The sequence below is a fragment of the Enhydra lutris genome, unplaced genomic scaffold, assembly GCF_002288905.1.
Source record: "Enhydra lutris kenyoni isolate GAN:26980312 unplaced genomic scaffold, ASM228890v2 scaffoldscaffold10, whole genome shotgun sequence".
Taxonomy (NCBI): domain Eukaryota; kingdom Metazoa; phylum Chordata; class Mammalia; order Carnivora; family Mustelidae; genus Enhydra; species Enhydra lutris.
The window spans coordinates 30,811,363-30,819,819 of NW_019154094.1; the positions used below are offsets into that span (position 1 = coordinate 30,811,363).

General features: G+C 38.7%; 1 pseudogene; it reads right to left on the reverse strand.

The window, feature by feature from the left end:
* Positions 1 to 3,224: 3,224 nt before the first annotated feature.
* On the reverse strand, positions 3,225 to 3,449 carry LOC111144364 (annotated as a pseudogene).
* Between the last annotated feature and the right edge of the window lie 5,008 nt (positions 3,450 to 8,457).

Sequence of the window (8,457 nt, forward strand, 5' to 3'; positions counted from 1 at the left end):
ACTTGGTCAATCCAAGGACAAGGCTGGCTTGCAGTATTTGATTCCTCCTTTTATCTCCTTTAGCCATCAAGTCAAATTGGTGGGTGGGTTCTAAATTAATGGTCATCTTCACGGACTGTGCCAGAGTAAATATGCTTACTCCTTTCTCCGGCTTCATGCCCCGCCACTGCCATTAAGCCAGGGAGAAAAATTCAAAGCACTTATTTTGCTGAAACATTTCTTTGGGTCATTATAGTTTTAGGTATTAGATTTTGCCATTTGCTATTCCAAGCATTTGCTTGCTTACACACTTTCTATCATGGTCCATAAAATACTGTGTGACTCACATTACTCTAATATTTTTTTCTGCTAACCAGCTCCAGTTGCTGCAGGATGTAGTCAATATAAACATAATCATAACATAATTTTTAAGGTTGAAAACAGTGAAAAAGAGGTAGCTCTCTTATTCTTGAATCTTTTGGCCGTATAGTAAGTTCCCCAAAATATTGTCCCATAAAACCATCTCTTCTGTTGTTTCTTCACTTATTATGAAATGATCCTACAAAGCATCCTATTTAAAGATGAGACTGAAGGAGGGGCGCCTGGGTGGCTCGGTGGGTTAAAGATGAGACAGAAGGAGAGTTTAAATGACTCTTAATCATCTTCAAACTCTTATCACAGTTTTCCACAGTCACTGGAAGATGGGTGTAGGCATATGATTTGGTCATGGATGCCAACCACCTAGTTATCAAAAGCATATCTCTTCCTGATCAACCATTGTAGGTAACTGAGTCATCGTGACATGAGATGATATTCTTTCTGAGATGCCAGTCTAGAAAGTTCATAAACTAGAAGCCCCAGTAGGACTCCTACATATCTGACACACTAGCCAACAGAGACTACAGCTACAAATGCAGGTATGCAAGTATAAAACCATCAGGAGAGTTATCAGGCGAGATGTTATTTGACAGTTAAAAACACAAGGTAATAATAATGCATTTTATGTTAATAAAAAATTAAAAAATTATTTAAAAAACCCCAAGGTAAAAAAAACTTACATTGTGAGTCCCATGTATGAAACACCATTGGTGGAAAGAGAGCTTCTAACTTCTCTTATCAAAGATTGCTAGTTCTTGGGGCGCCTGGGTGGCTCAGTGGGTTAAAGCCTCTGCCTTCGGCTCAGGTCATGATCCCAGGGTCCTAGGATCAAACCCCACATCGGGCTGTCTGCTCAGCAGGGAGCCTGCTTCTTCCTCTCTCTCTGCCTGCCTCTCCCCCTACTTGTGATCTCTGCCTGTCAAATAAATAAATAAAATCTTAAAAAAAAAAAAAAAAGATTGCGAGTTCGTTGAAATAAGCATTACTAGTATTTTGGTTAATTCTGTTTTGACCATCAGGCAAATAAATACCACTGGGGCTATTTCTGGCTTTTACGTTCTTAGGATCCTCAGCAGGGAAAACACACATAAGAAAAGCAAGTGGAGGGTCAGAATAATATTACTCAGGTGATTGCAGAGGGAAGAAAGATGTCTTGCTCTTTGAGAGCCAAAGTATTTTATTCATAACTAATGGCTGACTATGTGGTTTGTGGCTCCAAGTATAAAACGAAAATGTGAGACCATTTGTTCAAAACAAAGGGAAAAGGTGTGTGGTGTATAAATAAAGCTTTTTCCTTTCTCCCATGATTTGTCTCCCTTGAGTTGTCATGATGTTTTTTATTTGCTATTTAATGTCATTTGAAGGAGAATTTAAAATGTTAATTTTTAGCATGAAGTTTACCACGCGTCTTTATGTTACACGGTGCCAACTTTAAATGCAAATACAAAAGCATTTAGCTTATAGGTGGAATCACCAAAATTACAGTTTGTATTTTGTAGTTTCTACATGTGTAGGTATATTGTGCTTTTCAGAACGATGGAAATGCTGGACAAAATGAATTCAGCTGTTGTTATTTAATCTGATATACGTGCATTTTGCCAATACTTTCTGGTTTTGGCTTATTGATGAATAAGGAAGGATTGAAGGGGAAAGGAAGTGTGGGTTGCCCTGTCTTTCACTCTACTCTGATGTCATAATTTTGACGTTTGTGGTTGGCTAGTAATTGGAATTGTAGTAATTGCTAGTAACTGTGGTTGGAAGTAGTAACATAGAAGAAAAGACTGAGTAAGGTTCTTTGGTCATTAGTATTTCTGAGAATGCCATTGTTCTCTTTCTGCATTTGGGGCAAAATTCTAATTACAATGGAAGATACGGCCTCTCAGGGCTGTCAGCACCTTGCTTACTCAGTTGTAGATGTAGTCAGCTTCCTTTTTACTCAGTTTGGGTCTTACTGAAGTCTGTGTGGATGGTGCTTTGAGAACTCTTGGTGAATGGTGCATGTCCAACACACAGACTGCACTTCTAGCCTCTGCTCGAACACATGCCCTTTTGTCCAGTGGATTTCACTTACAGAACTCAAGTTCAAAGATAAAATTACTGAAGATTTCTAGACAGCCACAGCATAGCATTAGACAAAAAAAGAGGACAACTGCATAGGTAATGCCAGCATGAGGCCGCCCTGGGCAAAGCCAACATAAGCCTATAATTACAATTTTCAACTTTAACTCTGACTTTTTATTACCATATGATGTCCTGGATTTATGTGCAGGTTTTGAGGTCATAGCTAAGGACTTTCAATCTAGGAAGTTACTTGAGGTATATTAAAAAGGTAGGTTTTTTTGGTTTTTTGTTTTGTTCTTTTGCTATTCTATCCTAATTTTGATTCAGTAAAAACTGACTTTTTTTTCTCACCTGAAATAGTAAGCGTGGTGTCCATGAGTTGGTTTTCATATTTTTCCTCTGTCAGTGTCCTTTTCTTTTTCCTGAATCATGTTGTACATTTGGTATTAGGAAGGACTCACAATCTATATTCTGGATCCCCAAAGTTATCTAACAAGCCACAGGCAATTAATATTTACTGGAGAGCAATATAATTTTACATGCAGTCACACCCTTCCTCTTCTGCAAAAATTTATATGCACTTACTTATTTTTTTTTCAGTTAGTGTAGTCATTTATTGTGGTATCTTTCTTAGGGAACACTTTTTTTTTTTTTTTTTTTTTTTTTACTGTTATACAAGTTTATTTAAAAGTCCAACATGAAAATGCACATGACCTAATTTTTATATTGTAGTAGAAGAGGTACTCTCAAGAGGGGACAGGTGGAAGCAGTTGATTTCTTCTGATGAACACACCCATTGTTTATACTCATTCCAAGGCTTCTAACATGATGACATTATTTCCTCGTCTTACCACCATTCCAGTATTGTTCTGTTGCCCACTAGTTGCTATCTCCACACATTCATCTATCTCAATATTCATAAACAGATCAAACTCCCACAATAGTCTTTGGACATGTCAGCCACCATTTGATTTCAAGGATAATTTCTTGTCCATAAATTTTTCCAACTCTGGAGGGTGAGCTTTGCTCATGGTGTCTAGTTGGCAAGCGCAAAGTTGCCTCCAGGCAACAACTTTTATACCACAGCTTTAAAAAGTGACCTTAAGGTGCGTAGCCACTTGGCTTTGTGATTCATTCATAGGTCCTTTCAGGTTAAATCTGCCTGTTGTCCATTGTTCCCCTACTTTTCCCATCACTCCCTTTTAGGGCTTTCCTGCATTTGAAATTTAGATCATTAACTTTAAGTAAGAAATGGCAGAATCTCAAAACTGGCATACATTACAAGAAAGCAGCCTGGGGGCTACACATACTCTTCCAAATTTTAATACTCCCAGGTGCTTTTTTTATTGAAAACACTGCAACTCTACCCAGTATTTGGTATGCTGCCCTGCTTACCAAGAGTGCAAATCTAGTGTAAGCCTTATTCTTAATAAGGCTACCAGAATCAGAGCCAATCAGAAAAGGAACAGCCTTCATAAATATTCACACCTCACCAGAGACTTAGCTGTAACAAGTAATGAATAATCATAGGGAATCTCATCATTGACTGAGATCCATCAACGCAAAAACAAAACCCCATTTCCAAAAGCAAAATAAAAGAAGCGTGTCTGTAAAAGGCTAAGAGTAGTGTTATGAGAACATTATTTCAGTTTAGAGATGTTTCTGTTATATTTCATGTATCATTTATTTTCTCCCCCACTGAGATTAAATATAGATTTTTAAATATAAATATCTGTGTTAAAGACCCATTTTTCCCAATACTCCATTTCCCCCCTTCTACTTAGATAACTGTGTTCACATGCCACAGACGGCCATAAGATACATGCATTTTCTCTGTATAGCACATCTGTTTGCTTACAGGACTCATGGGAAGGGGGTAGGTGATTTTTAAAATGGTTTCTGGCTTGTGGTCGAACGTTTCATCCCGAAAAACTGGAAAACCACTTGGTTCGACTACCCTCAATTTGAGAATAAAATATTTGTGCTTAAAACATAAAGTGGGTAGAGGCATATGGGCTACAATGAGTCAGGAAGTATTCTGGACGTTAAATCTGGGAGAGCAGAGGAAAATGTGTCTCTTCTTCCTTATTTCTCCCTTTACTGCTTGCTAAATAGAATTGTCAAAGCCTCCAACCTCCTGCATCTGTTGCAATGTTTTGTAGATTAGATATTTGGAAAGCACTGTTGTCTTTCTGAATCCGTCTTAAATGTGATCAGCTCTCTGTTCCAAAACCCATGCAGTTAAAAATGATTTTGGAGGAGGTCCTGTGAACAGGACTTCTCTGGTTGTATGATATGCTACCCATCTTCACACACTCCACTAGTCTCTGTGATGAAACTGTAAGAGACACTTAGACTTCTAAGTATTTTAATCTATACAAAGAGTCAATCCATAGGGAATTCCCTCATTTATCCATTTAACACTCTTATTATCCACCCATCTCTCTCTCTCTCTCTGTCTTGTCTTTACTTTTCTGTCTTTTATCTAAATTGTAGTTGACTTACAGCAAATCCATTTCACAGCCTGTTGCCCCTTCCCCACCCCACCTCCCACCTTCAATTCAAGAAATGCAGCCGCCTACTAAATTAAATACAAATTCTGCTTCTCCTCATTAGGACTCTCTGGGAGTCAGGATGCTTTGGGGACAAAACAATAGATGCCCACACAAAAAGAAAAAATGTGTTGTTCAAAGAACTGAAAAAAGTACAGAGCTAGCATTAGCTTTAGACACAGCTAGATCCAGAGCCTCACAACATCTCAACAGCACTCAGTCTCTCTCTGTCCTCTTGCCTCCACTTTCCTTTGTGTTGTAGTCAGTATCAAACACATTCTTTGCTTTTGGTGACCCCTGGAAGCACCAGGCTTACTTACATCCTCCCAGCGTCACATCTTTCTGAGTGAGGCTGCTCTTAATCCTGGCAGTTCCAACAGAAGTTCCAGAATGAAGGCTTATTGTACTCACCAGCCTAGTTTGCGTAACCTGCTTTTCCTTGAGCCGGTCTCTGGAACCAGAGGAAATGTGCTGTGATTTACAGACTTGAGTCATAATCCCACGTTTGGAACAAGGCGTGAAGTCAGCTCACCAGAACCACATGGACTGTGACACTTGTAGGGAAAGTCAAATCAAGTCAAAATAAAAATGGAGAGTGGGGGCTGGGCAGGACGTTACAACATGAGCCCATTAGAAGCCACAGTCTATGTTTCTTATCTTACTCTATTCCCCTAGAAAAACCTGTACTCAGGACTTCCTGGTTTTATTAGTCAGCACACAGAGGGATGGCAGTGGGATTCTGTGCCTCATTGGAGGTTGTGAGTTTCAGCCATGGTTTCGGGAGCTATAGACCTTTTCCCAAGAGACGGCACTCAGCCACGTTGATAGGAACTTTCTCTCCCAGTTGTTAGTTCAAAACCTAGTCTCATACCAACAACAGTTGTCTCTGGGGATCCTAGAACTCTGTTATGGTTTAACATAACAGCTTTAAATCTGGCCCCAAAGTTTTAGTAGCTGAAGCCTCTCTGGGGTGTTTAATTAGGTATTCAACACAAGCTTAATCATATATTGAACATTGGAAAGTGCAGATGGTAGTAAGATAATTGTTCCTATACCTGGAACCTCCCATTTGAATTGAGCCCCCTCAGACCTTTGCTGCAGTATACTGGTCAAACAGACATCTCAATGCAGCCCTGTGCTTGTCTCCCATTGACCTATGCAGAAGCTATTTCTTAAAAGGTATGATTCTGCTCAACAGTGAATCCCACAAAACAAGTTCTTGTTTTGCAAGATGCAAGGATGCAAAAACAAGTTCTTGACTTAGAAGGATCCTTGAAGTCCACCCTGTGCCTGTTTCCACTCATCCTGACCTCCAGGAAGACCTGAACAATCAGTTTAACCATGATGTAGTATCTTAAAGAACCTCACTCCTCAAACTCTGGTGTGAGGTCCAGTAGCATTGATGCTTCTTAGAAATACCAAACCTTAAGTTCCATCTCAGAGAGCCTTTCTAGCACCTGAGAATTACAGTTTTGCAGGAGTGCAATGTCGTGAAGAGTAAAACTCTAGAGCAAGACCACCAATCCTTAATTTTTCTGTGCCTTGGTTTCCTTAGCTTTATAATGGCAATAGTCATGGTACCCACTCCTATCATTGTTATGAGGGTTCCATGAATTAATGCATGTAAGTATTTAGAATGGTGTCTGGGACATAGTGATTTCTCAATCAATACAGGGTTTTTTTTATAATGTATAATGTATAATGTATAATATATTATTATCATCCTGTTCTTGACATCAGAGATGAAAATAGTCCATGGTCAACTCTTCACCCAAAACTATGTGCAGAGATGGAGAAATACTTCCATACTGTGAGATTAATTTCTGTATCTTCTTTTGCCCTGGCATCTTTGAATCATCTTTCATGAGTCTGTTTTATTCATCTAGCAGGGTTCATTTTCTTCATTCAGCAATGATTTGGTGTTTTGTTCCATTTTTCATGGAATATCCCTGACACAAAGGCTTGTACCTTTACTGTATTTGTTCATCTTAGTACATTGGGTTACTTTTGTTGTCTATTCTCTGCACTCCCACTCAGCGCACAGCAATCTAAGTCTCCTTAAGCAACAACGGTGCCTTCCTTCTGATGCATATGTCATTTTCACTCTTATTATTTCAGGAGCAGCATTCATCAGCAATGCACATACTGACATCAAGGCGGACCTTAGGTTGGGGCTTCTGAAAAATCCTTATACATAATTTCACAATCAAAACTCCAACCCAAATATGTTCTGTTCCCAGAGCTTCCTTACCCTCCCTGCCATACTGCCGGTGCGCCTTCAGACAGGGAACTTACCCCGCCAGGATTAACTGGGCCATTTAGTTCTTATCTCACAATGATGAAACACCTCAAATTGGCTTTTTAGTATGATTTTCAAGTAAGTTTGTAAAGTTTTACATGTTATCTTTGCTTTTGTGAGTTAAGTTAATAGTCATTAGTTTGGTAAAAATAAAACCTTAACAATACACCACAACGTTTATAGCCTACTTTTGGAATTAAAAAATTTTTTTAATATCCTGAAAGCCTCAGAAAAAAGGGAAGCAGCCTCTGGCCCTCTCTTCTAAACACCTTTAAAATGATCTCTCTTTATTGAAACTTTCCAGATGCCACCTCCCTCTAAATCCTCATAGCAAGTTGTGAACTTCTCACTGAGTCTGCATTATTTTCTGCCTTGAATTAGAGTCATCATGTGTAGGCTTAGATAATAACATTTTGAGTTCAAGGACTCCTTATACCTTGCCTATGGGATATTTATATTTTTTATGATGTACTTGCTTAAGCCTTAATGGTGTCACAATCACCTGGACAGAACCTATGTATTATTCACTCGTTATAATTATTATTCATTCAGAACCTATGTATCTAGTAAGAGCCTAGCAAAGAATCCTTTGCACAAAGTAGGTACATAATTCATTGTTGTTGAAATGGCACGAATCTTTTAGTCTGAATTCTATTAGAAATGTCTGTGTCTTGTGTGTGTCTTCATGGTCTAGATGGTAGTTGGTTACGAAACCTACACTTTGCCTTTGCTCCTGTGAATTAATAAAGGGTTTTCCTTTTGAGAAATAGTCCTCACCAGTATCCTACTTACTCTTCATCAGAGAACCAACCACATTACCTTTGGCTCATTTCATGTATCATTCATTCCATTATAAATATGCTTTGATCGCGTGGCACGTATCAGTTTATGTGCCTGCCACATTTTCTTATTCTGGGAGCCCTTCGAGAAACAAGAATGACATCTTTTTCATTATTATATCCTTAGTGCCTAGATCATATTTTGGTCCATAATTATTTTTCATATTTACTAAGTAGAAGGAACAACGCATTGAAGTAAGACAATTCTTCTAAAGTAAGGGTGGATTCTGGTGGAAGGCTTAACTATCACCATGGTCATACTTCATAACAAACTGCCCTGAGACGTGGTGGCTTAAAATAACAACCATTTATTCATGTTCATGTAGCTGTGGTTGGACTAATCTAACAG